The following is a 9,129-nucleotide window of genomic DNA, read 5'->3' as shown; positions in this document are numbered from 1 at the left end:
TCAAGATAACTGGTGGACAACATTATCAGTACACTTAGTTACAATGTGTGTATGAGATGAACCACACGCTGCACTCTTTTCACACCACAAGGAGGAAGTCCTTGGTCTCAAACACTTTCTCAAATCAGTAAACCCCTCCCAATACCCATAAGACTTTTACTTCAGTAAATTGTGGATTCATATTTTTGGCTGCTCATTTGATGGGTTGCTATGTGGAAAAACTGGAGTCCCACCAAATGCTTCCCTAGAGTTTTCTCCAGGAAACATTAACTTGCTGACCTTATCAGACTCCATCTCTTTCATCTACAATGTTATGTATGCAGTGGATCATGCTCTCCATGAAACACTTTGGGAGAGAAGTAGAAATGGGATCTCCATGAAATGTAGACTAGATTGTGCTTCTTCCCTGGCAGGTAAATCTCCTCTAGAAGCAGGATATGAATTAAGCACCTGGTAGCATCTACAGGTATTTTTATTGAGGTACAACACCATGACCCGGTTTTCATCTCAAGATCAGCAGGATCAGGCAAAATGAAAGATGGGTTCTTCCCCATCTTTCTGCACTTTTGTTTTCACTGCCAAATGATGCACAATAGCAAAGATATGGAATCAACCTAAATGTCTACAAAGAATGGATATGTGAAGGATGGTCTAGACAGACAACAGGATACTATTCAAGCCTTTGAAAAGGAAGGAAAGATGGGATCTTCCCATATTTAAAGATATGTCTTTAAACACTATCAGTATTGGGAGAAGTTTGCCACTGAAGCACCCATTTTTAACTATTTAATTACAAACTGTATAGCAGGACATTCATCAAGTAGGACAAAATTGTGTAAAAATGTCCAAAACAATTCAGGGCAAATAATGGTAATTACAAGTTGGTCAAATCTGTATTTTCCCTTGAAATATTTTTAATGTCAGCAAATATGGACATAATGACTGTATCTTACAGCAAAATTTCCTCCATAATACTGCCTATGTTATGGCCTACATCCTGAAGACTTCTGATAAAACAGAAATAGATTCCAAGTAATGTCGTAAAGTGGCTATGGGAAATGCAGTGTTTAAAGACATGAGTATTGGGCTGGCACTCTGGCAAAGTAGGTTAATCCTCGCCTGCAGTGCCAGCATCCCATATGGATGCCAGCCCTAGTCCTGGCTGCTCCTCCTTTGATCCAGCTCTCTCCTATGGCCTGGGAAAGCAGTGGAAGATGGCCCAAGTGCTTGGGCCCTTGTACCTACATGGGAGAGCTGGAAGCAGCTCCAGGCTTCTGGCTTCAGATCAGCCCAGCTCCAGTCATTGTGGCTATTTGGGTAGTGAACCTGTGCATGGAAGATCTTTCTCTCTGTCTCTCACTCTCTCCGTCTGTAACTCTACCTCTCAAATAAATTAAATCTGAAAGACATCAGTATTCACCCAAAACCAGAAAACATAATTGGAGCATGGACCACATCACACCTTTATAAATGAGACCACTGATGATGTATATAAGCTCATGCCACCCTCCATGGGTTTCGTGAATATATATAAATTTATCTGAATGTTAATTGAGTTTTCAGAATATATAAGCCATACACAGAATATATTTATGAACTCCTGTTCTCATTCAAGGAGCACATTAACGAAATTTGTTGAATAAATCATTAATATTTAATCATACAAAAGGCTACATGTGTTAATGCTACAAAGTATAATTCACCATCTAATTTTATTTTTTCTCACAACAATGACACTCACTACCCTATTTAATAATTGCTTAGAGTTGACATTTACCAAGTAGGTGATTTTCCCAGGATGGTTTCAATGATGTGATGATATCTTATTTAGAATGCTTTCATTATTACAGATAGCTATATTCTAAGCTAACACTTCTTAGAGAATAACAGATTGATTATTTCCCACAACTGACTGTCATGGCACCAAAAGGTCAAGGGTGAGCACACTCTACTTAAAATCTCTTTAGAATCAATGGTCTTGAATTTTTAAGTTTGAGCACAGATTGCTCCCTACATTATCTCCAAAAGAATCACACTGTTACCTGAAGAAAAGTCTGGGGTGGGGAGTTCTCACCCTTTTTAAATTTATTAAGGCATGACTGATATACCAAAAATTACACACTTTTGATGAGTCTAGATATATCCATACACTCATGATATCATCACCAAAATCAAGAAATTAAGCAGGGTCTGGCACTCTGGCATATGGGGTAAAGCCATTGCCTGCAGTGCCAGCATCCCATATGGGCACCAGTTCTAGTCTTAGCTGCTTCTCTTCCAACCCAGCTCTCTGATGTGGCCTGAGAAATCAGTAGAAGATGGCCCAAGTTCTTGGGCTCCTGCACCAATGTGGGAAGACATGGAGGAGGCTCCTGGCTTTGGACTGGTGCAGCTCCGGCTATTGTGGCCAAATGGGGGGTGAACCTACCAATAGAAGACCTCTGTCTCTCTTTTTGACTCTCCTTCTCACTCTGTGTATCTCTGACTTTCAAATAAAAAATCTTTAAAAAAGAAATTAAACATATGATCTATGTTAACTCTCTTTAGAAGTACACATGTAAGGTTCTAAGAAGACCCAAAGAGACCCAACTAGCCAGGATTGCAGCACAGCCCAAGCCTCAGCCACCTTCTCTACAAAAACCCAGAATATTTCTGGTTAGATTCAAGTATTCCTGCAGAGTTTTCATGAGAAGAGATCTTATTTGAGGCCATGAGATGATGACCATCCAAAGTAAAGTAAGTCTCTGGCAAAAAGAAAACCTCGGAGTCAGGAGGAAAAAAATAAGATTATTACATATGAATTTTCAATCAGTTATTTGAATGTATTCCTCATTTCTGAATTATGCCTGCCTTCTAGCTCCATCCATTCATAAGGAAACTCCAATTTACAAACAGCACTGGGGACCACATCTCCTTAGATGAACAAGAAAACACATGTCACAATATGATATCCAGAATGTTTTAAATTCCCCAGTTGGTCTTGGTTTTCTGGCTAAAGTTGGAGAGAATTCCCCTAAGAGTTCGTATAAGCAAGCTTACTCATCAAAGAAGGCATGATAGAATGGCCTATTGCATTCAAAGAGGTATACTTCCACTTCAATACTGGATATCAACAGAGAGATCTGAATACACTCCTCAAATCAGATATAGTGTGAACCCTTCAATTTAGTAGTAAACCCACTTTTCACATGTTGTCTGTGTACTCTGTGGTATTTCTTATATATATATTCTGATTAACTGCCTGTTAAAAGATCAAGTTTGATTGGGGAAACTCTGAAAGACACTGGCACAGGCAAAAAAAAAAAACATCTTGGAAAAGACCCCAGAAGCAAGGCAATCAAAGCCAAAATTGACAAACAGGATTACATACATCAAGCTGAGAAGCCTCTGCTCTGCAAAAGAAACACTTGGCAAAGTGAAAAGGCAACTGGCGGAACTATAAAATTGATAAAAGATTAATATCCAGGATCTATAAAGAGCTCAAGAAACTCCACAACAACAAAACAAACAATTCAGTTAAGAAATAAGCAAAGGATTTCAACACGCATTTTTCCAAAGAGAAAATTCAAATGGACAACAGATGCATGAAAAAATGCTCAGGATTACTAGCCATCAGGGAAATGCAAATCAAAACCACAATGAGGTTTCACCTCACCCCACTTAGAATGGCTGTCATACAGAAATCAACAAACAATAACTGCTGGCAAGGATGTGGAGGAAAATATACCATAATCTACCATTGGTGGGAATGTAAACTGGTATATCCATTGTGAAAGACAGTATGGAAATACCTCAGAAAGCTGAAAACAGATATAGCACACAACCCAGTATCCCACTCCTGGGAATTTACCCAAGGGAAATAGAATCAGCCTGTGAAAGAATTATCTCTGCCCTATGTTCACTGCAGCTCAATTCACAGTAGCTAAGATAGGTTATCAATCCAGATGTCCATCAACTGATGACTGGATAAAGAAATTATGGTACATATACACTGCAGAACACTACCCAGCCATAAAAAGGATGAAGCCCTGTCTTTTGTCAACAAAATAGATACACCGGGAAACCATTATACTTAGTAAAATAAGCCCATTTCAAAAAGACAAATACCATGTTTTCCCTGATTTGTGGTTAACTAATAGAGCTCCAAAAATGTAATGTATAGGAGTGACATTGTCATTTTGAGATTTAATGATTGTTTAGAACACTTGTCACTACTGTTGAGGAACAGTGTTGTTTTTCTTCTTACTATTTGTTGAACTATTTTCTGAGTGTAGGGTTAATCTTATGAGTATAAAGTAAATGAAATTAGATCACTATAAAAATTAAGAAGGAATAAGAGAGGAAGGAGGATGAAGGGTGGGGGCCTGGGCAGGAGGGAGTGTGGGAGAGGAAGTATCACTATGTTCCTAAGTCTGTATACATGAAATACATGTAATTTGTGTATCTTAAATAAGAATTTTTAAAAAGATCCAGTTTGAATAAGCCATTGTTTTTAAATCTGGTCTTTTTAGTCTTGCAGCACTTGAGTGAATAAAATGAACAAAGGTAATGAATACATAGAGTTCAAAACACAGACATACAAATACCAAACATATCTCTCCATGTGTCTTGAAACTCTTAGCCATGCATGCTAAGAATCCTTCTTATGTACTGACACACTATAAACACAAGTAGATTATGAACTGACACACCACACACTTCTTTGTAGACACTACTTCCATTGTCCTGGAAGTTGTACGCACCATTCAGTCCTCAATCTTTGTTCAACTAAGCATCTCTAAGCAATGATTTATGCCATCCTAGGCATAACTTGGACTATCCTAGGTAATTCTGTAGGCTATTTATATAACAAGTGTACTTGCAGCCCTAATGTGTTAATTTATGGAATAAAGTGCTCTACATGGCCTCCAAAGCCCAGAAATGGATTAAACACAATCCACAGTTCATAAAACACATTTCATTTTAGTACTGGCCTACATATTTTGTGCAGTCACATTTGGTGGTATGAAGACTTATCACAACCTTAGGTTCTTTTACCTACTCTTAAATAAGTCTTCTACCCAAGCAAGGTTGAGGACATGGTAAAAAGATGAAGACAATTCAAAAAGTTAGCAGCAGTTTTAATGGCATAATAGAGAGGCACCTTACTCCTCTAGTCTAGAGGAAGATAGTTTTAAAAAGAGGGAGAGAGCAATCTCAGAGAACCCTTAGTTTTTTAGGATGGATTAGATGGTTATTAACATCACTTACAAAACTGTCTTGAACTTAATGGAGCTTATGTTGAGAGAGCATATTTATATTTTTTATTGTTCTCTTATAGTTCCATTTTGCCATGAACATTGTGATGTCTCCAACTCTTGTAGAATTTGCTGATTTTTCACCTTCAATTATGTCTACATTTGCTTATTTCTAGGCAAGGTGGTTTACTGAGAATATTTCCATAGTTGTTCCTTCTGATAAACTGATACATTCATCAACATAAAATAACCTTTCTGGTTTCTTACAAGCATTTCTGAATTAAAGTCTGTTATATCTGAAATTAGAACAGCTGCCTCAGCTCTTCCAAGAACATTCAGGATAGTTTCCAGTTATTTTATCAGTTCTTACCAGACACATAATGTAAGACGCAACTTAACACAAGACTCTAGTGTGATTTGATACTACATAAACTCCAAAAGCAGCAGCAGGGAGCGTGCACCAAGGGGTGGTCGCCAGTGGCCAGGCCATGCTGAGTGGCAGATGGCATGCTTACCTCAGTGCTGTGGGTGTCTAGGGTGCCTGCAGGAGACAAGGTCACGGCCCCCAGCGGATCAGAGCGAAAGGGCAGGGCCGATGCCCAGCATTTTTCCACACAACCCTGCTGGAGTTTCTGATTGCCCCCTCTCCAAGAAGCCACTCGGATATGAAGCATTAATCGATGACATGAGTAATGAAATGCTGAGAAAAGCCTATCCCACTACTGACAGGATTCCTAACATCATGCCACAGGCAGCAAGGACAACCCAAAAAATAAAAAAAAAAATAAAAAAAAAAAAACAGAGCAGCAATAGATTATACTTTTTAAAAAACACACCTACATTTTCTCAATACCATATTCCTTTTGAAACAAGGTGACAGGTAATAAGTTCAAGAGAATGTTTCTGTCTCTTCTTATGCTGATAGTCCTTATTCCACTGATTTCTCCAGCTGGACTTAGGGGGAAGAAAATGTCCCACAGGGTATCACAGTACCACCAGCCTGTGCTTCTACAGTTTGTTCCTGCCATGTCCCATAACAGACTATGTGTTCTTGCACCTTTAGACTTGGATGGGCATTAAACTCTTCAGGCCTAGCTAAGGCAACCAGAGTCAAGGTGGTATACAAATTCATGACATGTTGGGCATTCATCTCTGAAAGTTCTACTTGGTAGAAATACTGGAGATCACTAATTGAGAAAACCAATTATCATGTTCATCTTGATGCAATGACAAGAACACAATGCAATTTCTCTGACACTGTGGTTAAAACATAAAAAAAAGTATAACCTGAATCCAATCTTCTATCTATCAAAGCAATCTGAAGAATATTTTACAAAATTCTATGAAATAATGACTTCACTTTCAAAGCAGTCATGGTCATGAAAAACAAAGGTTGAGAAACCATTCTGTTCAGTACTTAAAGAAACATGTTTTCTAGGAAAGCAAACAAAAGCAACTAAGTATACGCAATGTCTAGGAGTAAACAGAGCCCATAATATTTCATGATAATTAAAATTTTAATAGCCTGAAGAAAGAACCAACCCATGGAGAGCTATGCCACTTTCAAAGAGGAAGAATTAACTTGAAAAACATGCCAATTTTCCCAAAATTCACTTCGGGAATCAGCGTAGTTTAAGTCAGCAGCCACGTACCTTCCTGGACCTCCATTCTTGACGTGTGTGCAAGGGAAGATGTCAAAGGCAGACGACAAGCAGGAGCTGGCCACTGGACAAGGAGCAGCCATTCACACCTGGAGCTGCTGTGCTTCCCAGAGCTCCACCCTAGACCGAGAAAAGCCCCACCTGTGGAATGGGCCTCCCTCTCCAGTCTTGCCCTCTGAGCCCCAGAGCTCAACCCCAGGCCCTACCCCCCACCACACAGACGTGGTCAGCCACACCCCCGGGCCAGGTGCTGCTCACACGCAGGCTCCCGCTCAGTGCCCAGGGAGTGAAATGGGTCTGGCATCACGGCCCAGGCCTAGTGTTCTCAGCTCACCACAGTATTGCCTGGAAGCCCCCCCCCCCCACCTCCCAGTCCTCCTCTGAAGCAGGCCAAGCCCATTCCTCTACTCAGGAACAAACCAGAAGACCTCTGCTGGGGGCTGTAGGAACTTGTAGAGACCACCTCAGGCCAGAACTCTGCCACAGAGACTGCCATCTGGGACCTCCCACACCGGACCGGAAACAGAAGCTCTGTGTGCCTACTCACTTTAGCCAGAAGCGGAAATGCAGGGCAGCCCTCCCAGGGCCGGAAATGCAACCGCCATGCATGCATTTCACCTGCCACCAGGGGTCCAGTGGGTGAGCAGCGGATGGGAGGCAGGGCCACTGCTTGCTTGTGACCGACCCTCGTGGGGCCCTTTCTTCCCCCACACCCACACCACAGACATGTTTTGATTGTTACCAGCTGTGGGAAGCTGCGCAGGACAGCTCCTGGCTTCCACAAAGAAGAATTATCAGTAGATCCACGGTTGGGAAAGACTGCAGAGGGGCCGGTAAGTCTCTGACATTCTGAATAAAGTGGAAATGGTTCAGAATTCAACAGAAACAAGACGTGTTTATGGGGTCTAGGGTCACCGTGAAGTGGAATGCGCACAGTGTTAAGTCACTTTTTCCTATTTTAGGGAGTAGATGACTGGACAAGAAACAGGTGAATCCAGTCACAGCCAATGAGCAGATTCCTACTACCCTTTAACAAATCCTCTTTAATAGGGAGTGATGTCAGGGACCGGCACTGGGGCGTAGTAGACTGAGCCTCCGCATGCAGTGCCGTCATCCCATATGGGTGCCAGTTTGAGTCCAGGCTGCTCTTCTTCTGATCTAGCCCCCCGCTATGGCCTGGGAAAGCAGTGGAAGATGGCCCAAGTCCTTGGGCCCAGGCAGCCACGTGAGAGACCTGGAAGAAGATCCTGGCTCCTGGCTTCGGATCAGGCCAGCTCTGGCCAATGTTCCTCTGGGGAGTGTAACAGTGGATGGAAGACTCTCTTTCGCAAGCACTCTCTCTCTCTCTCTCTCTCTCTCTCTCTCTGCCTCTCTGTAACTCTACCTTTCAAATAAATAAATCTTTTTTAAAAAATTTTCATGGAATAATTGAATTATACGTTTAGGGGCAGATGTTGTGATGCAACTGGTTGCACTACTGATTACAACTGCATCCCATATGGAGAGTGCCAGTTCTAGTCCCACAAGCTTCACTCCCAATGCAGCCTTCTGCTAATGTATCTGGTGAGGCAGCAAATGATGGCCCTAGTGCTTGGCCCCTGCCGCCCACATGAGAACTGGAGGGAATTCCTTGCTCCCAGTCTGCCTCACCCAGTTCTGGTTGTTGCAGGCATTTGGAGAGTAAATCAGAAGGTGGGAGTTATTCTCTCTCTCTCTGTGTGTGTGTGTGTGTTGCTCTCAGTCCCTTTCTCCTTCAAGTAGAGGAAAATAAACCTTGCTAGAAAAGAGAAAAAAGAAAATAAACATTCTTTAAAATAAAGTAATTTTAGGCTGGCACTGCTGCTCACTTGGCTGATTCTCCACCTGCGGCACCAGCACCCCGGGTTCTAGTCCCAGTTGGGGTGCCGGATTCTGTCCCGATAGCTCCTCTTCCAGTCCAGCTCTCTGCTGTGGCCTGGGAAGGCAGTGGAGGATGGCCCAAGTGCTTGGGCCCTGCACCCACATGGGAGACCAGGAGGAAGCACCTGGCTCCTGGCTTTGGATCGCCGCAGCACTCGGCCGTGGTGGCCATTTGGCGGATGAACCAACGGAAAGGAAGACCTTTCTCTCATCATACTCTCTCTCACTTTCTAGCTCTGCCTGTCAAAAAATATAGTAATTTTAGATTTTTTATTTATAGTAATACTCCTGGATTCCTGCCTCTGCCGACTACCACCATTTACCATCTTCTT

At 41.9% G+C, this 9,129-nt stretch overlaps 1 pseudogene; it reads left to right on the top strand.

The window, feature by feature from the left end:
• The first annotated feature begins 6,134 nt into the window (after positions 1–6,134).
• Positions 6,135–6,336, top strand: LOC149121419 (phosphatidylinositol N-acetylglucosaminyltransferase subunit Y-like; annotated as a pseudogene).
• The last annotated feature ends 2,793 nt before the right edge of the window (positions 6,337–9,129 follow it).

Source organism: Oryctolagus cuniculus, chromosome 16 (assembly GCF_051225735.1).
Source record: "Oryctolagus cuniculus isolate XC-2025 breed Fujian yellow rabbit chromosome 16, ASM5122573v1, whole genome shotgun sequence".
Taxonomy (NCBI): domain Eukaryota; kingdom Metazoa; phylum Chordata; class Mammalia; order Lagomorpha; family Leporidae; genus Oryctolagus; species Oryctolagus cuniculus.
Note: the sequence above shows the minus strand (reverse complement) of the source record. Positions and strands in the feature narration are given on the sequence as shown.